Source organism: Perognathus longimembris, chromosome 18 (assembly GCF_023159225.1).
Source record: "Perognathus longimembris pacificus isolate PPM17 chromosome 18, ASM2315922v1, whole genome shotgun sequence".
Lineage (NCBI taxonomy): Eukaryota > Metazoa > Chordata > Mammalia > Rodentia > Heteromyidae > Perognathus > Perognathus longimembris.
This window is the reverse complement of record NC_063178.1, coordinates 22,873,163-22,900,876: the sequence shown is the minus strand read 5'-3', so window position 1 is coordinate 22,900,876 and position 27,714 is coordinate 22,873,163. Positions and strand designations below refer to the sequence as shown.

Genomic DNA, 27,714 nt, shown 5'->3' with positions numbered 1-27,714 from the left:
GATGGAACTTCATATCCTCCAGTGAACAATGCCACAATGAGGACAATGTCCTTTGCCTCTCATGGCTTGAGTCTTGGAGGGTTTTAAAAGCTATTAAAGTACTAAATGTTCTGTTAAATCCTGACTTATGCTGATGAGAGTATAAAGACTATATTTAGTTTGGTGACTTGCCTTTCAACCAACAGATGATAATGCAGACATTCTACAAAGTTTGGGGTATAGTACCTTTTAATTCCCAATAAGAAATTTAACTAAAAGTTTTAAACAGGGCTGGGGATATAGCCTAGTGGCAAGAGTGCCTGCCTCGGATACACGAGGACCTAGGTTCGATTCCCCAGCACCACATATACAGAAAACGGCCAGAAGCGGCGCTGTGGCTCAAGTGGCAGAGTGCTAGCCTTGAGCGGGAAGAAGCCAGGGACAGTGCTCAGGCCCTGAGTCCAAGGCCCAGGACTGGCCAAAAAAAAAAAATAAATAAAAAAAATAAAAGTTTTAAACAAAATAAGCATATGAATAGTATAATGTAAGACTATTCTTTTCTTTTTTTAAACCGGTCTTGGGGCTTGAACTCAAGACCTGGGTAGCTGTTCATGAGCTTATTTTGCTCAAACCTAGTGCTCTACCACTTGAGTCACAGCTTCACCTTTGGCTTTTTGGTTGCTTAATAGGAGATAAGAGTCTCACAGTCTTTCCTGCCCAGGCTGGCTTTGAATCGTGATCCTCAGATCTCAGCCTCTTCAGTAGCTAGGATTCTAGCCATGAGCCGCCCATGCCCGGCCCAAGAGCATTCTTGATGGTGAGGAGAGATAGAGGGAAAGAAATTCACTTTGAATAAGATTTTATTTTTCAATTCCTAAGAAAGCATTTATGTCTTTAATGTATATGTCTTAACCAATAGTGTAAGAGATAACTGTTCATAAAAATACTAAATGAAGGAAATCTGCCTGTACTTGTTTTCACACATTATTCAAAAATGAACTCAAGCCTTCATTAGAGGTCAAGTTTTTGCAGAGATATAAAAATTGAGTGCTAGAGCTGGCAAGAACATATGTGATAGAATTTTGAAACCCTTGTAATCTATGAGTCAGTAGCTCTGGAATGTTGGAGAAAAAAGAATGGCAGCAATCAATCCAAGAGGACCCAAAGGCACGCACTCTGTGAGCGGTTCCAAGTCTATTTTAGCAAGTGCACATGTCTCCATAGTGAAAGACACTCTCCAAATGCTTGAATGGCATCTGGATGATACAGGAGTACATGTTTTATTTTTTTTTAAGTCTTTTAAAATAATTCCAATTTTATTAGGCCATCCAAAGTCTTTAAAAGGAAAGAATGCCTTTCAAATTTTAGAAAGGAATTTAAGGAAAAGACTACAATGAGACTGATAACTCCTGTCATGATGTTGTTATTAAATGAAATGGATGGATGTTGCATGAAAACATATGAGTGACAGCTAGGAAAGCAGAAAATAGCACATGGGGTAGTTCTTCCATTAGCATGACATTGATTTGTGTGGTGGGTAGGACTAGAAGACTCCCTGAAAGCTTATAATTGGGGCTATGTCAACCATGACAACCAGAATTCCAGACACTAATGATAAATCCAAGTGCATATCATCACTCTTGACATTTTATTTATTTATGTGTTTGTTCATCGTGCCAGTCCTGGGGCTTGAACTCAGGGGCCTAGATGTTATCCTGGAACTTTTTCTTTTTTTTTAGTGCTCAAGGCTAGTGCTCTACCATTTAAGCCACAGCTCTCCTTTTGGCCTTTTGATGGCTAATTGAAGATAAGAGTCGTACAGACTTTCCTGACCAGGTGGCTCCAAACCACGATCCTCTGATCTCAGCCTACAGAGTAGCTAGGACTACAAGCATGAGCCCCCAGCCCAGATCACTCTTGACATTTATACAAAGCAATCTGACAAGCCATTACAGCTCGATCTACTAATTCAAGGATGTATATAGTATAACAAAGACCATCCATCACTGACACAAGAGTTCAGAAGCTACACTTCCTTTTGTTGGCTAAAGACCAATCTCGGTTTCCTTGAAAACATGAGAATAAGCACAAACACCTGCCGTGTTAACTCTTAACTCGTTTACTGGGAGGGACCTAAGGAGGCGCATTTGCAAGATGGTTTTGCTCCCAAGAGTGTGCATTGTGTGCTCTGCCATGTAGTCTTTCACAAAGCTTCTCTTCAGTGCTCGATTTCCTCTCCTGCTGTCATTTCCAAATCCCATTTGCCATTCAAAATCGGGAGATTTTGCTTTATTTACCCAAGGACCCAGGCTGAACTGGTAGCCATTCACTGTGCCCATGGGGACCGACTATGTAATTTTTAAGATCCGGTACAAAGTGAAATGACTCCTTGTGAAAAAAAATTATGAAGGATTCCAGGAAAGAGACAACAAACCATTAGACCCAAAGTGAAATCCTTCCTAGCACTAGGTCCTGCCCAACTACACGGACTGCAAAATTCTGAAGTCAGCCCAGAGTGCAAGTCTTATTTTGCCTTTCCAAAGAGTCCAAATGATTGAGCAAAAGGTGACTTGGTGAACCTTGTGTTAGCTGAAGGAAATTGGGTTTTGCTGAAATTGGAGGAAGCTGTTTGGGTCCCATCAACTTCAAATGGTTGTTGTTCTACAGTGGTGTGTGTAACTACTAAGAGAGTCCCATCATTTCTTGCTCTCTTGTCCTCTCTGACTCCATTTCCTCCTCAGTGAAACAGAAACAATTATGATACCAAGTTTACAGGAGATAATTAGAAATGGCAAAAGAGATCATGTACATGAGAGTACTTTGAAAGCTAAAGGACCATGCAAATGTTATTAGTTTTCTCTCTGGGGATATTTCTATCCTTATAACAAATTCTGGTTTATATTTTCCTTTCCCTTGGACAATACTAGAGACACACTGGCAGCTAATTTGCTTTTCTACCTTTTTTTTTTCTCAGACACTCTTTCTTCTGATAAGGAATTACAGCACTGCCATATCGCCTGGAATTATGTTCCCCCGAATCATAAACTATTGTAAATGGTATAGTTGATATTTCAGAGGATATTCACTCCTATCATCTAGACTGAGTAACTTCTATGGATGGTTAACCTTGGGCACTTCATGTTTCTGTTCCAAGTTACTTTGATTGAAGAGAAAGTCATTTTCAAAATGTGGCCCTAAATTGTGGCTCTATTCCACATGGTGCAGTAACTGAATTCACCTATGTACAGAATACATTCTGCCCTTGGTTTCTTGATGAGACCTTAACAAGCGTATGTTAAATAAATGAATTTGTAAGTGAATAAATAAAAGAAAGACAGGGTAATTGTGTGATTATACCAAAGGATTAACTGCCTATTTAACTGATTTCTTTGATGTAGGCAACAATTATTCTTCTAGTTGCTACCAAAAGGCCTCAAACACGAGTAACCCATTGCAAGTAGTTGCTGTGTTCAGTCCCAGGAAAGATGCAGTCTCTTAGTAAGAACAACTGCCAGGCTGAAATAGAATAGAATCAGGCAAGATACATCAGTGGCCAGCTCACATCAATCCTAATTCTTAAGATGGGAATACAGCTCCGGCCTTGAAGCCCTCAGTTTTCTGTACTATAGTCTAAGGTGTCATCTCAAGGCCAGCTTTGAGAGGTGAGGGAAGATACAAGATCATTCTAGAAAGAGAAAAATGTGGTCTTTTCACTTTATGACTCTCTCCTCTTTACAGCCTCCCTCATCTTTTCTTCACTCTATAACAAAACACATAATCAGCCACATTGTGAATCCATCATAAAAATCTGCATCATAAAATTATATCTGGAGCTCACCCCATTCTCATGGAAGGCCTAGGAGTTCAGCTGGTCCTCCTGATTCCTTGATTTGGAAAGTTGAGGCAGTGGCTTAAAGGAAAGAAACACATTTTTTGTTTTGTTTTCATTTCTCATGTATTTTCAATACATTTTTGGATGAGAAGTGTCACAAGGAATCAGTAAAGTTGTGTTTAAAAGCTGATTAGAGTCCCCACTCCTGTCTACACAGAAAGGAAGAACTCACAAGTTCAGAATGTGACTATGATTTTTCTAGAGAAGTCTCTTGGTCTGTGGAATTGGAGACTACCCAAGAAATTCCAATCAAGTAGATTGCTTGCTCTAAAAATGGAAGCATTCCATTTATAATGTTATGAAAGAAACAAACAAAAAACTTGGTGCATTCAATCTTTGGGATGATTAAGTAATCTAAAATTATGTGATGTTAAACCGTTAGGGGAGAATTGAGAAGCCTCTGTAAAATTTTTTGAATAAATTAAAATTTTTACTGCTAATGTTTCAGGGTCCTAAGATAATAGAGTGAAAGGATTAAAGCTGATTTAGCTAAGTAGAATAATAAGGAAAATTGTTATTTTAGAGTAGCTAGTATTTCCTGGTTTTGCTAGATGAACAATTCAACAAGGAGAATAAGACTTTCCTTTGTGTTGACTTTTCCAGACAATAATGGAACTACTGTAAGAAATGAAGAAAATAGTAACATGATACATTAAAATGGAAAAATTACTATTGACTTTTGGCTTTTAGAAAGTTATATAGTTTGTAGATTATTAAATTTGGTTCTACAGCAACATTAGGACATTTGATTATTACAACTTCTAGTCTCTAATATTATTTTCTATTAAATGGAAAAGGAGACTGGGATATAGCTGAGTGGAATATAGCTTAGCTTAGTGGTAGAGCAGGCCACAGGCTCAACCCCCCAGAACCAAAAACTAAAGAAAAGGAAAAGGACTTTGGGCATACTTGATTTCCTGGCTTAGGGCACAAAATAGCAAGACTGTTTTGAAACATCCTCTCTTGCCAAAAAGCAAGAATGAGCCTAAGGACAACCGAAACCATGCTAAAGTGCAAAGCCTCACATTGCAAAAGAAAACCTTAACAAACAATAAGTGTTGTTAATATAGCTAATTAGAAAAATGGAAGCTCTGAAAGATCATGACTTTCTGATACCCTGAAAAGGAATCTTCAGACATTAAATAAATGGTAATGTAGAAAGAGTAGCTTTAAGGAGGTATGTTTTAAATGTATTGGTTCTAATAAATGAAAGAGATATGGTGTGTTTTCTTTGATTAAGCTTATATGTCTTTTTTTTTTTTCTAAAGTAGGCATATGTACTTCTATCTGTAAGAATAAAATAGTGAATACAAGATACTGGGAAATAGTCCTAGAAATTGTATATTAAACATGAGGCACGTAACACGTATATTAAACATGGTTTCATGTAACAACAGGAGAAATCAGAGTTTAACATTTAATCTCTGCACCTGGTCACGTGTGTTACAAAAAATAAAAAGTGTTCAATAGACAAGTGCGTCAAACCTTGTAAAAAGGAATGCAAACCAAGCATTTTCCAGGTAATTAAACCTTGTGATGGTCCTATCAGTTATAGTGCAGTACAGCATATGGCTTTAACTATGGGGTTAATGTATCACAATGGCAGAATATGTTAGTTAACACTAGCCAAGTAGGAACCAAAACAACCATTCTGATGAAAGATACTAAGTTGCAAAAACAGAAACATATGCTAGAAAGCTCTTACAAAGTTTCACAGAGCTGACCCAGTACAGGCTGATTGTGAATGACAAGTTCATGATTGATTGATTACCTTTGTGACTAGGGATTGAACCTGTGGCCTTCTGCAAACTCAGTAAGCACTCTACCACTAAGCTACAACCTCAGCTCAGGGAGCAGTCACATGTCAGCCAAGAAGCGCTTTGTTTTCTTAGAATGCTGGGGCTGGAATACAAAGTCTTACACACACCACGCATTCACTCTACCACTGAGCTATGACCCCAGCTGGGCCTTGTGTGTGCTTGGTTAACTAACACAGTGCAAGTATCTTCAAAACTAGCAATACTAGTACATGTGTTTGTAGTGATAGCTTAAAATTGTCTAAAGGAAAGCAATAAATTAAACTAAATTTTATTATTTTTATTTATTTATTTATTTATTTAGGCCAGTCCTGGGCCTTGAACTCAGGGCCTGAGCACTGTCCCTGGCTTCTCTTTGCTCAAGGCTAGCACTCTGCCACTTGAGCCACAGTGCCACTTCTGGCCGTTTTCTGTATATGTGGTGCTGGGGAATTGAACCCAGGGCCTCATGTATACGAGGCAAGCTCTCTTGCTACTAGGCCATATCCCCAGCCCTTAAACTAAATTTTAAAATGTTTAAGTTTGACTTTCAAGAATGTATTAGATCTATGAATTTAATAATCTGAGCATTTGACGAAGTACGACAATCTGTGAGTACTCTTCTCTCTGACCTCAAATTCTCAGATCCTGAAGATTGTAACCAGTAGCTCAGAGGGGTGACAGTCAGCTGGAAAAACTATTAAGCATACTTAATTTAAAAAGGTAGACATGGGACTGGGTACTTTAATTACACCCTGCTTATTTCTTAAGCAGGGTGATGGAGGAATAAGTATTCATACTATTGTATTCTGTATGTTTTTCTGTGGTGAAATATTTCAGATGAATACAAATTTATGATTATTCTTGAAGGAGGAGGAAATATCCCTGATCAGAAAGATGGTCTTAGACAAAGCTGAAATAGCTAGATTGCACAAATCACACTGAAAATCTTTTGTGTACTATAATCTTACCTCCAAAGACAAAATTTTACAAGCTGAAAATTGTTGTGGAATTACTATATTGTGATTAGCCTTAGCGTTTGATTTAATGATAGTAACGATTACATATATATGAACCAATTACATGTCTTAAATATAAAAATGTTCACTAACTTTTCCTGGAGATTAAGTCACATTTCTTCTGTGGACTTTCCAGTTTGTGCTGTACCTTCAAGAATTATATGTATATGTGGGAAGACATTGGTAAACTATCAGTATCCCATGTATTGAATAAACTAAACAAGTCACCAGTATTATTATTTTTGTTTGTTTATTTGGGTGAGGCTTGAATTCATGGCCTGGGTGCTATCTCTAAGCTTTTCAAGGCTTACTAGCCTTGAAAGGCTTACTACTTGAGCAACAGCTCCATTTCCTGCTTTTTGCTGGTTAATTGGAGATAAATCTTATGGACATTCCTCTCTAGGCTGGCTTTGAATAGCAGTCCTTAGATCTCAGCCTCCTACGTAGCTAGGATTGCAGGCGTGATGCAGTGGTTGGCCGCTCCTATCTTTGTATCTACATTGGGGAGCAATCACCATCATGGAACACTATCGAACATGCCACCAACCTACAAACATAAATAATAGTCTTTTAGTGCAATACTGTGCTCATGATGCAGTGATTAAAGTCATTATGCAAATTATGAAGATGGCAAGCAGGTTACATGCTGGGCATTGTCAGCTGGGGATTTTGTTCCTCAGAACCACTTTAAAATCCACTGGTCCCTAGTAATCCTCAGAAGTCTAGAAGGCATTGGCCAGGCTCATGAAGGAATCAAGAATTCAAAATGTCGAACATAGACAAAGCTAAAAAGAAGGAAGGTATTTGTTTTCCACAGTTGCCACATGAGAGTTGGTAGCAGAATGGAACCAAGAATTCTGAGATCCATAGGCCAATGTGCTCCTGTTTTCACTTATTTCCATTGTTCTGACCCCAGGCGATGGTACTGAATGCATATGCACTGAGACCCTGGCTTCTCAGTGAATCACTTCTGAATTAGCTGATCACATACTTTCTTTCTTTCCTTCCTTCCTTCCTTCCTTCCTTCCTTCCTTCCTTCCTTCCTTCCTTCCTTCCTTTCTTCCTTCCTTCTTTCCTTTTTTTTTTTTTGCCAGTCCTGGGGCTTGAACTCAGGACCTGAGCACTGTCTCTGGCTTCTTTTGCTCAAGGCTAGCACTCTGCCACTTGAGCCACAGCACCACTTCTGGCTTTTTCTAGATATGTGGTGCTGGGGAATCGAACCCAGGGTTTCATGTATATGAAGCAAGCACTCTACCACAAGGCCATATTCCAAGCCCCTTCCTTTCTTTCTTTTTGGTCGGTTGTGGGGCTTGAACTCTGGGTCTGGGCATTGTCCCTGAGCATTCCAGCTCAAGTCTAGGGCTCCACCACTTGAGCCACAGCACCACTTTGGGTTTTCTGATAGTTAACTAGAGATAAGAATCTCATGGACTTTCCTGCCTGGGCCGGCTTTGAACTCCAATGCTCAGATCTCAGCCTCCTGAGGAGCTAGGATTACAGGTGTGAGCCATGGTACTCAGCCTGGTCACACACTTTCAAAAGCTTCCAATTTGGATGTTCACTTTTTGAGTCCAAATGGACTCTTCAGAATGTTTATGTCTTATGTAACTTGTAATCCTACCTCTCTGTTGTACTAAGTTACAGTGTGCCTTTTACTGCATAACTCAATTCTGAGAAAATAAAGACTGGAGACACCTTCCTTAATGGGCATAGTCACCACTTGCTAAAATCATAAATATAAAGAGCATAGTGCCCACTGCACAGTGGACAGGATATCATAACTTTGCAAGGAGGCTGTGGTAGAAGAAAATCAACACCATCAGTCCAATGCTTGCTGGGTTGAGCCTCTGGCTCCTGGCACTGGCTGTGTGACCTTCAGCTATTATTTTACTTTCCTGGCTACAGTTGCCTTGGTGATAATGGATGAACAATAGCTTTCCTGTTAGAGAGAATGCATGCAAGGTCATGGTTAGGGTGAGGTGCGTGAAACCAAGTTGAGCAAGCAGAGTTGGGCTTTTTTTCCTTTAAAAAAAGGATACAAGTTTTTGATATTTTCTCACGATTTTTTGTTGGTTTTTATTTTAAAATAATGCGCTGAAATATTATTGATTTCCATTACTGAGTTTTGAGTTCATGCCCGAGGCAAGAGCTTCCCTCGGCTCTCCCTCATCTGGGGACTGGTTGCATTCACTATTCACCAGCCAACACAGAACCTGGAGAAAATTCCAAGACTCCTCATTCCTAACCTCCTCCACACTTCAACAGCCCCCAGCTCTCACAGAATCTCGGCTCCTTTACTCGTTTCTCCCATTCCCATGTGATCACTTGCTTACAGCTCCCCTCTCCAAAGATGGCAGGAGCATGTTAACTAGTCTGTCCTATCTAGTCTGCTTGCTGCCCCTCCAATGCACCCTCTTAATCATTGCCAGAGGGAACTTTCTTTAAAAAAAAAAAAATCTGATCATAGGATTCTTTTGCTTTAAAGTCCTCAAAACTGTCTTTTTGTTCTGAGAAAAACTGATTTCCAAGGTCTTTTGCATTCTGACCCCTGCCTTGTTCTAGAAGCCTCATCTCCTGCTATAGCTCAAATGTGGCCCTCACTCCACATGCATTATGCTATTTGAATTCCCACCTCTAGTATAATGCTAATAAGACTCGGAAAAAGTCCAATGAATGACAGTGAATTATATGAAAAAACAAGATAGGGGCTGGGAATATGGCCTAGTGGTAGAGCACTCGCCTGGTTATACATGAAGCCCTGGGTTTGATTCCCCAGCACCACATATATAGAAAAAGCCAGAAGTGGCGCTGCAGCTCAAATGGGGAGAGTGCTAGCATTGAGCAAAAAGAAGCCAGGGATGGTGCTCAGGCCCTGAGTCCAAGGCCCAGGACTGGCAAAAAGAAAAAAAAAAAAAGAAACGAAAGAACAAGATAAAGCACTGTGCATAGGAAGTATTAAAAGTATTAGTCCTCTTTTGGTTTTGCACGCTAACTCCATGGTTGTCACCTTCAACTACCCAATACTTTCTCTTTTTTTGGTGCCGGTCCTGGGGCTGGAACTCAGGGACTGAGTGTTGTTCCTGAGCTTTTGTGCTCAAGACCAGAACTCTACTGCTCGAACCATTCATTCTTAGCTAGTACAGAAATGGATTAGAACTCATTTCCTCAGTCCCATTCCTATCAAGACTCTAAAACGTGGCCACCTCTGTGGAATAGATATGCAAATAAGTCCATTTCTAAACTCATGGTAACATGTTCCTAGAACACTAGTTGCATAGATAAGCATATGAAAACACCCATGTGGATATCGCATTTGAGAAATCTCATAAAACCTGAGGATAAAAATAAGGATAAGAGTCTTCACCTTTAGTTAAAAGAATTAAGTGTTTACATAACTTTGTCGGGAACAAATGAATCATGGAAAATGCCAAGATTTTTCATATCTCAACCAAGTGCGTTGGCATATGTTTGTAATTCCAGCATTGGGGAAATGGAGCTAGAAGTTTCTCATGTTCAAGGCCAGCCTGGTTGTTACAGCAAGTACCATGCTAGCCTGGGCTATATAAGGAGTCCTTGTTTCCCAGAAGCAAACAAACAAATCTCAGATCACAAAGAGTCAGGAGCCAAGTATATAAGAAAAGCACAAGTTGTAAGAGGAACTGGGGAGACTTGGCAGAAGCTTTTGAATTACACTTCCTCCTAAGGAAATAAACAGTGCTAGTCTACCATCCTCAAGTTGGAATATTAGTTGAAGTCACAAAGAAATTTTATAGGATGTACATACATGAGGGTTGTAACTGTAGAGATTGTTTTCTGTAGGTAGGGGCAAAGTAGACAGGAGAATAAATCAATTTTCTGCTTGGAGGAAAAAAAGAAAAAGTAATTTTTATAGTAACAAAAATTAAGAACCACTAAAAAACCGTGGTGCTCAGAGAACAAGGGGACATGGTTTCCTTGATCTATGACTGTTAGGGAGGGAGGAGGACAGTAGAGACCAGGTCTGCAAATCAACAAACTTCTTTTCAAATGGTATTTCCATATGTTTGGGTCAGCGACTTTACATTATGTAAAACCAAACAACTACTAAACAAACATAAAAAGGTCTAGAATAAACCTATCAGTGGATCACAGTAGCTCAACAGCTATGTACACATGATCATATATGACGAGGATAAGCAAAAAGAACTCCAGGAGAAGGACACAGGAGGATTCTATTGTTGACGTTATCTTTAAAGTTCTAGATGAATTTCCTGTGGCGTACCCTACGTGGTTACTGTATATGTTTTTGGTACACTGGATATTGTATATATGCCTACCTGATCTAGGGAAGGGAAAGAAAAATGAGGGTGTAAGATATCACAAGAAACGTATTCACTGCCTTATTATGTAACTGTACCCCCTTTGCACAACACCTTGTCAATAAAATTTAATTAAAAAAAAAAGCTGTGGTGCTGGTGCTTCATGCTTATAATCCTAGCTGCTTAGGAGGCTGAGATAAGAGAACCATGGCTTGAAGCCAATCCAGACAGGAAAGACTTGTATCTCCAATTAACCAAACACACACACACACACACACACACACACACACACACACACACACACACACACACCAGAAGTGGAGCTGAGGCTCCAGTGGTACAATGCTAGCCTTCCTTGTGCAAGGAAAGCTCAAAGACAGTACCTATGCGCTGAGTTCAAGCCCCAGGACTGGCACAGACAACAACAACAAATACTAAAAAGAGGATTATTCAACTCTCTATATTCTCCAAATCCCCTAGCACCTTTTTAATGCTAGTATAGGATTTTCCAATGGAAACACTTTCTTTGAATCTTCCATGATCAAAGCAAAATTCTTCCAGTTGTCTAAAGTCTCATTCTCTCTCCATTCTTCTAATCTCTTCCAGTGGGTTAACATGGGCCTGTGGAAAACCAAGAGAGCTGATTGTGCTCTTGGCCGTTAGATTCGTCCAGATGTACCACACAACAGATGCCCAAGTGGGACTAACTGTGCAAGAATTTTACTAAGGAAAATGACTTGCGAGGCAAGTAAAGAAAGGGCTGCAGAACTCGGTGAGAGCACTCTGCCCATACTCAGGGCTAAGTGAAGGGAAGAGAGAAGCTGGGGGCGGGGGGCGGGGGAAGATCCCTGGGTCACTGTGAGGTGGAGAAATTTCAGCACGTCTATCAAGGTGTCCTCAGGCAACACTGGCCACCAGCAGAGCCATCAGGGCCCGGCATGCTATTTATACAACAGCTGCTGCACTGTTAGAGGCTGGAAGCTGCCCCGGGGAACAGCAGCTGGGGCTCATGTTCAATCCCACTTCCTGCAGCTTGAAGCCTGGGAGACCTGTCCTTATAGCCACTGCAGAGCAACTCAGTTTCGGTCAATAGGCTATGAAAAGAAATCATTGCTTTGGTATTAGTGTGTGTGTGTTGTCACTGGGGCTTGAACTCAAGGCCTGAGCATTCTTGTTTGGCTTTTTCTCTAAAAGCTGGTGTTCTACCATTTGAGCCATACCTCCCCTTCTAGCTTTTTGCTAGTTATTGGAGATAAGAATCTCTTGGATTTATCTGCCTGGTCTCACTCTGAACCATGATCCTCAGATCTCAATTACCTGAACAGCTAGGATTACAGGATATAGCTGGGCTCTGGTAGCTCATATCTACAACCCTAGCTACTCTGGAGGCTGAGATCTGAGGATCATGATTCAAAGCCAGACAGGTAAGAAAGTCTGTGAGACTCTCATCTCTACCACCAAAAAGCCTGAAGTAGAACTGTGGCTCAAGTGGTAGAGGACCAGCCTGAGCACAAAAGCTCAGGGACAGTGCCCAGGTTCTGAGTTCATCTATCTATCTATCTATCTATCTATCTATCTAATAGTTCCTTAATCTTTCTCGTCATCATTCCTTCTCTCTTCTCCCAAATCTCAACCTAACATCAGGTTTCATACATATATCTATTTTACGTTTATCTGTTGTTTTTTCCTGTTTAATTCTGTGTTAACTAGTGTTTTATTTTCTGGTATTCCCCACTATCGACCCAGGCTTATTAGCCTACCAAGTACACACACGCACATGCACACACACACACACACACACACACACACACTACTTCCTCTATGTCTGATTTTATGATGTCCTGTCAATCCTGATTGACCCTCTATGAAACCAACCCATTCACATTGGATGGACAAAGAGCTTATGTTGAGATTGTTATAGCAGGCCAGGAAGTGGAGAAATAAAAAAAACTCCCTATTCATTTCTACCTCCCTTCCTTTCCCTAGGCCTGCGCCTTTCCAGCTTGCTTTTTCTTCCTCCAGCATCTGACTCAGTCAGGTAAGCAAGCGTATGTCAGGGAGCAACACATACAGACATCCCTCTGCAAAGACAGCCATAAAATTCTATGCATAAGATTTAATAACTGCCCAAATTCCAAAAGTTATCAGAGACAGCTTCTTCAGCATCCAGCAGAAAGTTGGTAGAATTAAGATTTGTTCAGAGAATGCAAGTCATGGCTTCTAACTACCATGCACAGAAGTGTTGTCATTTGTAACTCATGAGGTGTTTACTGGTAAATAGTGTCAGATTCAAAGCTGTGAGATTAAACAGATTAAACAGAAATATCTTCAACTTAGATGAGGTTATCAGTGACTTTGAAAACACCTCAGATGCATTTATATAGACACCTTTGTTCTCTTTCCTTTGTACTAGTTCCTTTCTCTGGCAGTACTGAGGATTGAACTCAAGCTTGCTAGGCAGTCACTCTACCACTTAGGCCTTTAGCTTCTTTTTCCATTGGTTATTTTCAAGGCAGGACCTCACTTGAAGCTCTGGCTGGCCTGGACTATAATCCTACTTGTGCTTCCTCATTTTGCTGGGTATCCCAGCTATTATGCTTCCCCTATAGTTGGGATGACAGGCAGACACTGACACACGCAACCTTTGGTCAGGATGGAGTCTCATTAACTTTTATGTGCAGGCTGGCCTGGAATTGCAATCTCCTGATCTCTACCTCTCAGGTTGGTAGGATTATAGGTTTGAGACACCATCCTAGGGTTTATTATTTAAAAAATTGAAGCAGGATCTCATTATGTATTCCAGGCTATTCTGGAATTTGTGATCTTCCTGCTCCAGCTTCCGGAATGCAGGGATTACATGGATGGATGGATGGATGGAAGGATGGATGTATATGTAGATATATAGTATTCAAATATATAATATATTCAAATTTAAGTTGCTCATAAGAGGTTTTATCACTTGTCTGTAACTTACTTTAATCTAATAGCTTTGATAATTGAATATAAAATTCTTTTTAAAGAAAATTTAAATTGTATATGTGATTTCTTTCTACCTGTGCAAAAATCAGAATCTCTTTAGATAATAACCTTGAGAAATCAGTGACTTGGAAGTTAATTATATCTGCAAAAGATCTTCTCTTTTATCACTGAGTTTTTCTGTAATTAATAATTAAAGCTTTCCAGGCATGGCGGCACATTCCTGTAATCCTAGCACTTGGAAGACTAAGGTAGAAAGATCAGGAATTGGAAGCTAGCCTGCCTGGTGTTTGTAGCAAGACTTTCTCTCTGTCAAAAAAAAAAAACAGTCAGGCTCTGGTGGCTCACGCCTGTAATCCTAGCTACTCAGAAGGCTGAGATCTGAGGATTGTGGTTCAAAGCCAGGCCAGGCAGGAGAGTCCCTGAGACTCAAGCCAGCCCAGGGAGGAAAGTCTGTGAAATTCTCATCTCCAATTAACCACCAGAAAACTGGAAGTAGAGCTATGGCTCAGTATGATAGAGTGCTAGCCTTGAGCCAAAGAGTTCAGGGATAGTACCCAGACCCTGGGTTCAAACCCCATAACTGAAAAAAAAAATAAAGAAAAGAAATGAAAGCTTCCCCTTCTAGAGAAAGGAAATCGATATTCCAAAGGGGGATATTCTATTATCCATCCACTAAATTAGCAAAGCAAACAGAGCTCAGAAATAGTTCGTAGGAGATAGTATCTTACACTACTGTGGCTCTTGATAGTACCTTAGATACTCCTGGATATCATTTATAATCACCAATTAACAAACAGATATTGGGGTGACAAAGCATGTGACTATAATTCCTGGTATCTAAAAGAATATAGAGCTGTTGCTACTTCAACTGTTTTCCTGAGCACCCAGTAACATATAAGGATCTGTCTAATACTCCCATGTTCAAGCTTCCTTTTTCATGGTGTCTATGACCCACCAATGACACAGAACCGGAGTGTGTATCTGGTACCAGTAACACAGTACTCAACATTTCTGTAAGGAAAGGAGAGAGCTAGACAAAGAAACCCAACTTGTTGTGAGTTATATGTAAGAAAGAGTCAGGCACTATTCAAACTAAGTTTTATTTTTTACAATAAAAAAAAACTCACTTTAAGGTGGGGAATGTGGTAGAGTGTTTGCCTTGCATGCATGAAGCCCTGGATTTAATTCCTCCATAACAAATACACAGAAAAAGCCAGAAGTGGCGCTGTGACTCAAGTGGTAGAACACTAGCCTTGAGCAAAAGAAGCAGCTCAGGGACAGTGCCCAGGCCCTGAGTTCAAGCCCCAGGACTGGCCAAAAAAAATCCCACTTTAATGTTTAGTGGGTCTAACATTTCAAACTATAGAGTGTTAAATATTCAACTTTTCTATGTTTTCATTTTCCTACATCTTTATAACTGATGTCTCTTAGTGTTCTGACAAAAGGCTTTAAAAGTCATGGAACATTTCTCATTAGTAATTAGAGTGTAGTTTACAACACATAGTTTAGAGTTATTGCCATGCTTACAGTCATGTATTGTAGACAAGGTGAACTACATGTACAAATTTAAGGGGATGAAAATGTCTGGTGATAAAATCATAGAGATTCATCTCCCACTGATGGTCGCCTCTGCTTACAAAAACACAATACTTTATTCTACCATATTCCAAATGATCACGCTGTTTGAAGTTTAAGAGAGCAACCAGTTTTCAAATGCTTTTGAGATCGGAAACTATTCCAAATTCTACATGTTTGACAGAAAACATGGTGTATCAAGCATTAGAAAATTTTACTATAAATATAGTTTACTACACATCATTGTGAGAATCACTGCATTGTATCAAATTTCCAGTTCCCTATTTATTAATAAAGTTCAATGCTTGTGCTTAGTCACTATAAACTTGATACCATCAGAAAGGGATTTGCTTGACTTCAGTTTGACTTGCAACTTTCTGGTCATCTTGCTCTATAGTCTTTTTTCCAGCTGTGTCTTTGTGAAGTATAACTCCTCAGACTTTATCTCTAGCCCTAAGTGATTGACAGGCCAATATTATTATATTAGCATGGGCAGGCCCACAACACCTCATTCCCCGCCTATCTAAAATCCTTATCTTCATTCCTAAAACCCTACTTATTTCTAGTTGTTTTTTTTTTTTTGCTCCTTGATTTCATAACTTGTTTAAAATGCCTCTCTCTTTCTTGTGCATCATGTGCAGAGCTTTGTAATTTTTCTGTAAATCTAAATTTAGAAGGTTGAGTTAGAAACAATAATGGATAACATTTATGCATAAAAAGTCCTAAGAAATCATACTGACAGAAATCTGACAAGTAGTTGTCAGGTACGGGGATATAAGGGAGAGTAGTCTGTATCTTGATTGTAGTGGTAGTTGTACCATTGTACACACTTGCCAAAATTAACAGAACTTTTTGAAATGGGTGCATTTTATGGTGTATAAGTGTTAGAAATGTGCGACCCTCTGGTGTCAGAAATGAAGAGACACACAGAGATATAGATTTTGTCAAGGCAATTTACTTTTGTGCAAAAAGGTGAAATACCATTACTATACTCAGAGCTAGGCAGGTGCACCATGCAAGGCGGTTTGCTAGGCTTTTATCCCAATCCAAACTTCCTTTCCTCCTTGTCAAGGAGTTAGACTCATAGTCTAATTGATTACCAAGGTTAGAAAAGGGCTATTCTTTAATTGCTGTCAAAGGCTTACTTTTATTTTTTTTTCACTTAGCAATTCCAGTTTATTATTTCTTTTAACTTCTTTAGCACAAGAGTTATCTCTCGGGGCTGGGGATATAGCCTAGTGGCAAGAGTGCCTGCCTCGGATACACGAGGCCCTAGGTTCGATTCCCCAGCACCACATATACAGAAAACGGCCAGAAGCGGCGCTGTGGCTCAAGTGGCAGAGTGCTAGCCTTGAGCGGGAAGAAGCCAGGGACAGTGCTCAGGCCCTGAGTCCAAGGCCCACGACTGGCCAAAAAAAAAAAAAAAAAGAGTTATCTCTCTAACATGGCCAGCTGGTAACAAGCAGTACAGGTAATAGCTATAATTGAAGTAAATAAAGCAAATGATTCCAGGAACTATCAATACACACTACTAAATACACTTTAGCTTGACAGAAAAGAATACTTTTTCTCATATAAGTAATAATTTTAACAAAAAGACAAATGTCATGGGAAGGTTACAAGTTTCTCACATTGTTGAGTAAATGGTTGTAGAAAAATTACCTTAGCATGCAAAACCATTTGGTGTAAACAAACTGAACAACTCATGGGGGGTGGGGGGAGGGAAAGTGGAAGGGGAGGGAGGAATGAGGGAGGAGGTAACAAACAGTACAAGAAATGTACCCAAGGCCTAACATATGAAACTGTAACTTCTCTGTACACCACTTTGACAATAAATAAGAAAAAAATTATCTTAGCAGCAGTATGAATGATTTGGGGATGAGATCAGCAAGGAGATGACTAAAGAAGTCCAGGCAAGAATAGTCTGAAGTCTGAACAAAGAGCTGGTGGATTGAAATTGAGACAAATAGGTGATTTCAAGCTACACTGGAGAAAGGTGATGGCAATTAAAAGAGCTATCACTCACAGAGTGTTCACATCCCCTGGCTAATTTAATTCTAGAGAAAGAGAGATCCCTGTATTATAAGGAATAATGGATGCAGAAAAGTAAAGAAAATTGTCCTAGAGCTGAAGAGAAGAGGCTAGAGGGACAAAACAAATGGACTGCCATCAGGTCTAAGGACTCTTTTTTTTTTGGCCAGTCTTGGTTCTTGGACTCAGGGCCTGAGCACTGTCCCTGGCTTCTTTTTGCTCAAGGCTAGCACTCTGCCACTTGAGCCACAGCACCACTTCTGGCCGTTTTCTGTATATGTGGTGCTGGGGAATCGAACCCAGGGCCTCATGTATACGAGGCAAGCTCTCTTGCCACTAGGCCACATCCCCAGCCCCAGATTTCCAAGTTTTAAGAGCTTCCTTGATCATAATATTTGCTTATATTGTAGTATGTGTTAGCTGCACAAAATATACCCATCGCATCTCCACTTTACAGATGTAGTCCCTAAATCTCAAAGGGGAATAGCAAAATGTTCATTCGTTTCCACACCTGTACCAAACCTTACACTCACATTCAGGGAAGAAAAAAAAGCAAAACATGCCCAAGTCAGCATAATAATGGGTTGCTTTAAGAGTTCCATACAACTAAGGGGCCACTTGTTAAATGAATACATAATATTTCTCCATTTTACTGGATGCTTATTTATCTGTTTGTTTTAAATATTCCTTTCCTCACTGAAGGGGAGAGTGTCTGTGTTCCTTCTCATAATGATTGACATGTTCAGGAGTCAAACAGCCTTGGATTGACTGTACTTGGTACTGTGTCATGAGGCAGGCATTTTTGTGATCCCTCTCTGAGTCTTCTCAATAGCCTGATGGGTAAGCATCATCCACATTAGGCAGTTGAATAAACTAGAGAGCTTTAGTGACTTTGTCCAAGATTCTGTAGCAAGTAAATAGGTATGCCAAACAGAAATCTGAAACCAGAGCCCACTGACCTGGCAGCCGGGCCGTTTCCACAGATGAAACAAGAGCCTTCCCAGGAACCACTTGTGGCCCTGAAAAATTACTTATCTCTTGTTCTCCTGCCTTTTCCTCCCTAAACAAGAAGAGCCAGAGGACCCACGTATAGACAGGTTTCACCTGGCTACTGAATAATCCAGGTAGATATGATTTAATTTCTGAGTTATAAACTATCAAGCTAAAGCTGGCCTTCCAACATGTTTTGTTTGGCTTTGATTCCTCCTCCCCCTCCCCTTTCCCCTCCCCTCCTCTTCCTCTTCCTCCTTTTTTCCCCTTTTTCCTATGGGGGAAATAAACTCAAGGTCTCAATCACTTGAGCCACATTGCTAGTCCTTTTTACTTTTTGTTTTCTTTTCAGATAGGGTCTTGTACTTGTGTCCATGTCAGCCTCCCACTGCCGTTTTCCAATTTGTACCTCCACGTAGCTGGGATTACAAGCATGCGCTACCACATCCAACTCCACATGAAATTTACTTAAAAAAATGAAACCAGAGCAGGGGATGGGACATACTTGTAATCTCAACACTAGAAGTTAGAAGTAGGACAATGAATTCAAAGCCAGTGTAGGCTACAGAGTAGAACTCTATCTTAGATAAACATATAGAAAGAAAGGTCCAAACTTGAATTTTCACACAGTCCTTACTGGACTCTGTGATCTTGGATCAAGCTGTTTTGCTCATTTTTGTTCCCCATACAAGCCCTGCAGGTGGTCCTTTAAGAGCTAAATTAAAAATAAATCCCAGCTAAATTATTAATATCCCTGGGAATGAGTACTACTTCAATCAGTTAGTTTGTATCTTCTTGTAACTAACCTTAAAGGCCTCTACCTAGCCATGTGCCAGTGTATTCCTGGCTATTCAGGAGTCTGAGGATCACAGTTCAAAGCCAGCCTAGGCAGGAAAGTTTGCTAGGCTCATACTTCAATTAATCACTAAAAAGCTGGAAGTAGAAATGTGGTTCAAGTGGTAAATTGCCAGTCTTAAATGAAAAAGCTAAGGGACATGAGTTCAAGCCTCAGTGTAGGCACATACACATGTGTGCACTTACACACACACACACACACACACACACACACAGACACACATCCTCCATTAAGAAGAGGGAGAGGGTTCTTTCCATTCCTAGCGCAGCCATGGCTTGTGGTCCCAAGAAGCATCTGGAGTGGGTAGCCACTCCCAAGCACTGGATGTTGGACAAACTGGCCGGTGTGTTTGCTCCTTGTCCGTCCACCAGTCCCCACAAGCTGAGAGAATGTCTGCCTGTCATATTTTCCTAAGGAACAGGCTTAAGTATGCCTTGAGAGAAGATGAAGTCAAGAAAATCTGCATGCAGCATTTCATTGAGATTGATGGCAGTCAGAACTGATATCACCTACCCTGCTGGTTTTATGGATGTCATTAGCATTGGCAAGACGGGGGAGGATTCCTGTCTGATCTATGATACCAAGGGTTGCTTTGCTGTTCACTGCATTACAGCTGAGGAGGCCACGTACAAGTTGTGCAAAGTGAGAAAGATCTTTGTGGGCACAAAAGGAATTCCTCATCTGGTGAACTCATGATGTTCAAACCACTGGCTACCCAGATCCCTTCATTAAGGTCAATGACACCATTCAAATCGATTTGGAGACTGGCAGATTTCAACTTGTGTATGGTGACCAAAGGTGCTAACTTGGGAAGAACTGGTGTGATTACCAATAGAGAGAGACACCCAGGTTCTTTTGTTGTGGTTCATGTGAAAGATGCCAATGGCAACAGCTTTGCCACTCGACTTTCTAACATCTTTGTTCTTGGCAAAGGCAATAAACCATGGATTTCTCTTCCCTGAGGAAAGGAGATCTGTCCCACCATTGCTGAAGAGAGGGACAGGAGGCTGTCAGCCAAACAGATCAGTGGGTGAATTTCACTTACTGTCTCTGTGTGCCATTGGAAATAAGAATCAAGAGACTTTTACTTAATGACATGGCCTCTATTACATCAGAAATAAGAATCACGGCCCTTGTCAGCTGCCGGGCGGAGGCTAGGTCAGGATCATGACTGGCCCGGAGAGGTTTCCTGGGCAGCAGGGGCAGCGAGGCTTGGGATGAAAGAAGCTGGACAGATGCAAAATCTGGAGAGCGCGGGGGCTGGGCGGTCAGTCAGCACCCAGACTGGCAGCATGACTGAAAAATGAAGAGGAAAAGTATGGACCCTTGGGAGATAATGAAGGGGTGAATAAAGTATCTGCTGACAAAAACCAGGTGAAGAAAACTGGTCTTGTGGTGGTGAAAAACATGAAAATTGTTGGTTTACATTGTTCTAGTGAAGAGTTACATGCTGGGTAAATTGCTCTTATAAAACACGGATCAGCGCTGAAAAACTGTGATCTTTATTTTTCCAGAAAACCATGTTCTACTTGTTTGAAGATGATCGTAAATTCTGGAGTTAACCGGATTTCGTATTGGCCTGCTGATCCAGAAACAAGTTTGCTTAGTGAAGCATCTAGTTCTGAAGACGCCAAATTAGATGCAAAAGCTGTGGAAAGACTGAAGTCTAACAGTCGGGCCCATGTGTGCGTCTTAGTCCAACCTTTAGTGTGTAGTATGGTGCAGTTTGTAGAGGAGATCTCTTACAAATGTGACTTTATTCAAAAAATTACAAAAACAGTGCCAGATGCTAATGCTGACTTTTATTCTGAATGTAAACAAGAAAGAATAAAAGAATATGAAATGGTAAAAAAAAAGAATCAAAGAATTTTAAATAAAAATGATGATGGTGCAATTAAAAAAAAAGAGGGAGAAGTTTGGAGAAGAAAAGACAAAGCAGTTGAGCTAAGAGAAGAAACAAAATTCTAATAAATGGAAGCCTGGTTTCTTCTCCATTTTTCCCATAGTCCTTTCTGATTCCCTGAATTTTCTCCACCTTCAATGCTTTCCTTTGTCCCTCAGCCCCAACTTGCAGGCAGGAATCCTTAACCAATAACTTCCAACTACTTAGCATTCATTAGAGAATATTGCAGTTATGTTCTGTAGTAATCTATAACTCAAGATATATCAGCTGTCTCTGCCTTGTAAGATTTCACTTCCCTTCATGATGAAATATGAATAGTCTGAATCTCTATTCTATATGACCTGGGGAAATACAGTATTTTATCATCAATAATAATTAACTTTTATTGAGTACTTATTGCCAGGTACTTTCATCTTAGTTTAAACAAGAGAACACAGGACACATATACATTTGTAAGAGTAATAAAGAACTTTTAAGGATAGAAAACACAAAAACCATGTTAAGAAGGAAATGTTATCATAAGGAAATCATAATTTTCCAAAGGCAAGTGTTTGTTTTATTATGCAGAACACTATAATTCCCATGTTCCTGGATCTTTTTGTGTTTGCTTATGTGCTGGTTCTGGGTTTGAACTCAGGGCCTGGGCATTGTTCCTGAGCTTTTGTGCTAAGTCTAGTACTCTACTACTTGAACCACACATCCAGTTGTGACTTTTTGCTGGTTAATTGGAAATGAATCTCAAGGGGGAAGGGGAGCTGTGGGGCAAAGTGGCAGAGTGCTAGCCTTGAACAAAAGATCAAGGACAGCACTCAGGCCAAGAGTTCAAGCCTCGTAACCAGCAACAACAAAATCAACAAACAAACAAAAGAAGTCTGTTTATAGCAGGGCACCAATGGCTCACAGCTGTAATTCTAGTTACTTAGGAGGCTGAGATCTAAGGATTGGTTTGAAACCAGCCTGGGCAGGAAAGTTCGCCAGACTGTTATCTCCAATTAGCCACCAGAAAACCGAAAGTGGTGCTATAGCTCAAGTGGCTGAGTGCTAGACTTGAGCAAAACGAGCCCAGGGACAGTGCCCAGGCCCAGAGTTCAAGCCCAGGACTGGCAAAAAAAAAAAAAAGAGTTTCAAGGCACTTTCCTATCCAGGCTGGCTTTGAGGCGCAATTCTTAGATCCAGCCTCTTAAATAGCTAGGATTATAGTCATGAGCCCCAGGACTGGCCCAAGAACAAAAACGAAACAACAAAAAAGAACAGTCTGCTCTCTGAGATAAATTTCAGCCCCTCTTGTTCTGGACAAAGGAGCATAGTCTCCAAAATTGTAAATACTTCTCAGTTTAAAGGATTCTAAGGCCTGGAAAATCAAGGTAGAGCTCAGACTTAAGACATACATAGATAACTCTGCCTCTCATCAAGTATGCTTTGTGGACCCAGGTTTGATAATTTTCTATATTCTTAGTAAGAGATTAATTTAAATATAAAAATCTGTAATATACAATGAAAAATCCAATGTAAGTATATGAGTCCTAACAGGTTTGCCTTAGGTTTCATTCAGTGACTAACAGAACTCTCTTGCTTGCAACTTTGGACTTGAGGGAACAAAATTAATGACTGTTTGCACTTGGTAAAGCTGTAGTAAATGGGACAAGACAGCACGATTTGAGAAGGGAGAAATAATGGCATAGAAGTAAATGACCTCAAATTCAAGTTACATATATGTAGTCGTGTATATTATGTGTGTATCATAAACATCAGTGTTTACATTTTTAGAATTGTTGAACATGTATATATTATATATAAACATGTAGTTTATGTACATATCTGTATCACTTACATATGTATTCAAGGTGTAACTATATCCCATGTATTCTATGTATTAAATATACTAAATACATATATACCCATTATATGTATTACATATATGTATTACTTGAGTGTGTGCATATGTATCTGTGTGTGCATAGAGAGCAAAGAATTCTACAGCGAGCCAGATCTTACACTCATTTTCCTTAGAGACCCAAAAAACAGAGACTAACTTATTTCACAGGGAACTACGTTCAAGTATTGATTATAAGATTTTTTGTAGTCAAGGCACACATTGTTCTTTGATTCTAGTAAGTCATGTGCTTATTTTCAGCACACCAATGATGAAATGAACCCTCTCCATTTGAATTATATTGTACTTAGAATTTACATTTTGACTGCTGAATGAATCAAGGTTTTGCTCCATTAGTACTTATACTTTAGAATTGTGACTTTTTTTCTTCTGCCTGTCCTGGGGCTTGAACTCAGAGCCTGGGCACTGTTTCTGAGCTTTTTTGCTCAAGGCTAGCATTCTACCACTTGATCCACAGCCCCACTTCTGGCTTTTTTTTTTTTTTTGGCCAGTCCTGGGCCTTGGACTCAGGGCCTGAGCACTGTCCCTGGCTTCTTCCTGCTCAAGGCTAGCACTCTGCCACTTGAGCCACAGCGCCGCTTCTGGCCGTTTTCTGTATATGTGGTGCTGGGGAATCGAACCTAGGGCCTCATGTATCCGAGGCAGGCACTCTTGCCACTAGGCTATATCCCCAGCCCACTTCTGGCTTTTTTGATGCTTAATTGGTGATAAGAGTCTTACCAACTTTCATGCCCAGGCTGGCTTTGAACCATGATCCTCAGGTCTGAGCCTCCTGAGTAGCTAGGATTACAGGCATGAGCCACCGACACCTGAAAAAGTCAAAGGGATAGGCAAATAACTGTTCTCAGACTGTTAGTTTCTTTCAGGGTAAGGCTAACTTGACAAATATTCTACGTATTTCTGTAGATTACATCGACAACTAATGTGACAAATATATGGTTTCCACAATAAAGAATTACATTTTATCTTTACTTAGATAAATCACACATATTTATATGTATATATACATATATACACGCACATATAGCATAGTAACTCTTCCCTTAATTTTATTTATTTATTTTTTTTGGCCAGTCCTGGGGCTTGGACTCAGGGCCTGAGCACTGTCCCTGGCTTCTTTTTGCTCAAGGCTAGCACTCTTCCACTTGAGCCACAGCGCCACTTCTGGCTGTTTTCTGTATATGTGGTGCTGGGGAATTGAACCCAGGGCCTCGTGTATACAAGGCAAGCACTCTTGCCACTAGGCCATATCCCCAGCCCCATCTTCCCTTAATTTTAATATGTAAGTCAAAATACTCTTTAGAGTAAATCAAAGAAAATGGAATGCTGTCCATGTGCCAATGGCTCACACCTACACTATCTGCTCAGGAGGCTGAGATCTGAGGATTGAGGTTCAAAGCCAGGCTGGGCAAAAAAATCCACAAGACTCTCATTTCCAGTTAGCCACCAAAAAACCTGAAAGTAGAACTGTGGCTCAATGGTAGAATGCTAGCCTTGAGCAAAAAGCTGAGAGACAGTGCTCAAGCCCTTAGTTCAAGTCCCAGGACTAGCATGAAACAAAACAAAACCAAAAAGAAAAAGAAATGCTAAAGCCTAGTGTCAGTGTCTCACACCCATTAGCTACTTAGGAGGCCTGGGAAGGAAAGTTTTCCAAATCTTTTCTCAACTCCTGGCTCAGTGCAGTGGCAAGTGCCTGTGGGTGGCTGAGATTAGAGATGAGAAGGACCATAGTTTCAGACAGACATAGGCAGACAAGTCCATGAGACTCCATCTCCATGGAGAAAGGCTAGACACAATGGATGCACCTGTTATCCCACTCACTAGGGGAAATGTAGGTGGATTGTATCTCAGATGCAAGCCTGAGGTAGGAAATGAGACTCTGTCCCAGAGCAACTAGCAAAACACAGAGCTAGAAGTATGTTTCAAGTGGTAGAGAACCAGCCTAGAAGTATGAAGTCCTGCATTCAGACCCCAATGTCACCAAAAAAGAAAAAGGGAACAGAAAGAAAAGGAAGAGAAAATTTTAATAACAAAGATTCCTCCTACCTAAAAAAATTGGTTTCATTGTTGATCTGAATGAAATGTCACATTGCCCTACCAGTAGATTCCTCATTCACAAAGAGTAAAGTCAACAGTGAGTTTTAGAGCTATCAGCTGTAAATGTGTAAAAGTGATCAGCACAAATTACTCTCAGAAACATCCAACAGCCACATTTATTTTAATGTTGGGAATAAAAAGGCCTGCTGACTCTTACTTTCATCTAGCAAGCAAACAGCTATTATCATGTTATTTTACTATCAACAGTATTATTCAGATATCACCCATAAATGATACAGGAACTTTAAAAGACCAGGCCCTTATAAAAATGGAGTTTATGAAGTAAGACCCTTTAGCCATGTTTTCTTTTCTTTTTTTTTTTTTTTTGCCAGTCCTGGGCCTTGAACTCAGGGCCTGAGCACTGTCCCTGGCTTCTTTTTGCTCAAGGCTAGCACTCTGCCACTTGAGCCACAGCGCCACTTCTGGCCATTTTCTATGTATGTGGTGCTGAGGAATCGAACCCAGGGCTTCATGTATAGGAGGCAAGCACTCTTGCCACTAGGCCATATTCCCAGCTTTAGCCATGTTTTCACTCTCTGCAATTTCAGCTATTCTCAGTCAACTGCCATCTGAAAATATAAAATGGAAAATTCTACTAATAAACCATTCATATGGTTTAAATAACACATCATTCTAAATTAGCATGATGAAATCTCATACTGTTCCACTCTGACTCACCCAGAATGTGAATCATCCCTTTGTCCAGAGAGTCATGATGTATTGAATGTACATGCAGAAAAATAAAACATAGTATATATCGCCATCTCCAATTTCAGGTTCACTGAGGGTCTCAGAACATATTCTCCTCAGATAAGGTGGACTGCTGTGTATATTTGGCTTGCTAACCTAACAATCACTTTGAGTGTTTATACAGCTGAAAGGCAGCTCTTCTAACTAAAGTAGTACACTCCTGCAAAAGGCTTAACTATGATAGACATGTCCCAACATGACTACCATTAGGATGAGAGAAACTTCATCTTCTTGATTTCAAGAGTCTCCTATTTTGATCCTATCTATAAATCAGAGGTGTATGATAAAATATCCGATTTAAATTTTCTATTATACTTGAGAGCCTCCAAAATAGAGAGAGTTTTTTAAAAAATTTACCAGCTATTGAATAAACTTTTTGTTGTTATTATAAAAGTGGTATGTACAGAGAGGTCACGTTTCATAAGTCAGGTAAAGAGTACATTTCCTTTTGGACAATGTCACTCCTTCCTCCACTTTCTCCCAGTTTTTCCTTCTCATCTCCACCCACAAGTTATATAGTTTATTTTCAGCATTGTATCTAATGAGTACCAAGGCTGTGTTTTTTCACCATTTGTCCCTCCGTTTCTATGCTCTCCTTACCCTCCTAAAGACAAACGAACAAACAAGACAAAAGAAAAGAAAACACGAACAGCAATGGGAAAAAAAACCCAACCCAGACAAATTCTCTAAGTCAGTTTTTCCCCATCTCCTCCTCTCGTAGAGTTACAGGGAGATGGGCAGTATTGACACATCAGTGTTCAAGGTTCCAAAGGTTCTTTGACACTAAGAAACACACTTTGAGAACTTACTATTCCTGCAGTTAGAAAAGCTCAAAAGTACCTGAACTCCAGGAATATGTTCCCTGAACATGAATTTCAATTCTTTGCCTTTCAATTAAGCTAGTTAGCCAATTGGGTTTGGTTTTGCTTAAGTTTTGATAAAGAAAAAGGCTACAGATGGAAGAATACAGACGGACAGTTTTTACTGTATGAAAATCTCTGCAAAAAGTAACCACTGTAAACCACACGTCTGATTCTGCAATTAGTGGGTGCTGTAATGTGTCACCTATGTTCCTAAATTCACCCTGGTGGCAGCACACAGATTCCTGGGGATTACTTATGGAGGAAAGAAACTGCTTCAGCTAAAATCATGTCCCTTCCTTAGGGCTAGCCAATATCTGATGTCGGCTACTTGTCTCAAGTTCAACCATATGGATGGTCATCCCTGCTCCAACTTCTCCTTAAAATCAAAAGAGGCTTCCAGGCCCTGGTGGCTCACCCCTGTGATTCTAGCTACTCAGAGGGTGGAGATCTGAGGATGGAGGTTCAAAGCCAGCCCAGGTAGGAAAATCAATGAGACTCTTATCTCCAATAACCAGCAAAAAATTGGAAGTAAAGCTGTGGCTCAAGTGGTAGAGCACCAGCCGTGAGCACAAAAGCTGAGGGATAGCACCCAGCCGCTGAGTTCAAGCCCCAAGACTGGCACACCTGTGCCCACACAAATCAGCAGAGGCGTCCTTTTCATTATACTACAGTCTAACTGCTCTGCTTAATTCTGTGTCCCTTATTACTTTATTGGCAGTGTTAGGTTCCTCCCGTTAACCTTTTACAAGCAAATTTCTACCTCAGAGACTTTTTTCAACCCAATTTAACCTA

At 40.2% G+C, this 27,714-nt stretch overlaps 2 pseudogenes; both read left to right on the top strand.

Annotated features, from left to right (window-relative positions):
* Positions 1–19,685: 19,685 nt before the first annotated feature.
* LOC125367141 lies at positions 19,686–20,449 on the top strand (annotated as a pseudogene).
* A 125-nt stretch (positions 20,450–20,574) lies between these two features.
* Positions 20,575–21,272, top strand: LOC125366708 (annotated as a pseudogene).
* Positions 21,273–27,714: the final 6,442 nt, after the last annotated feature.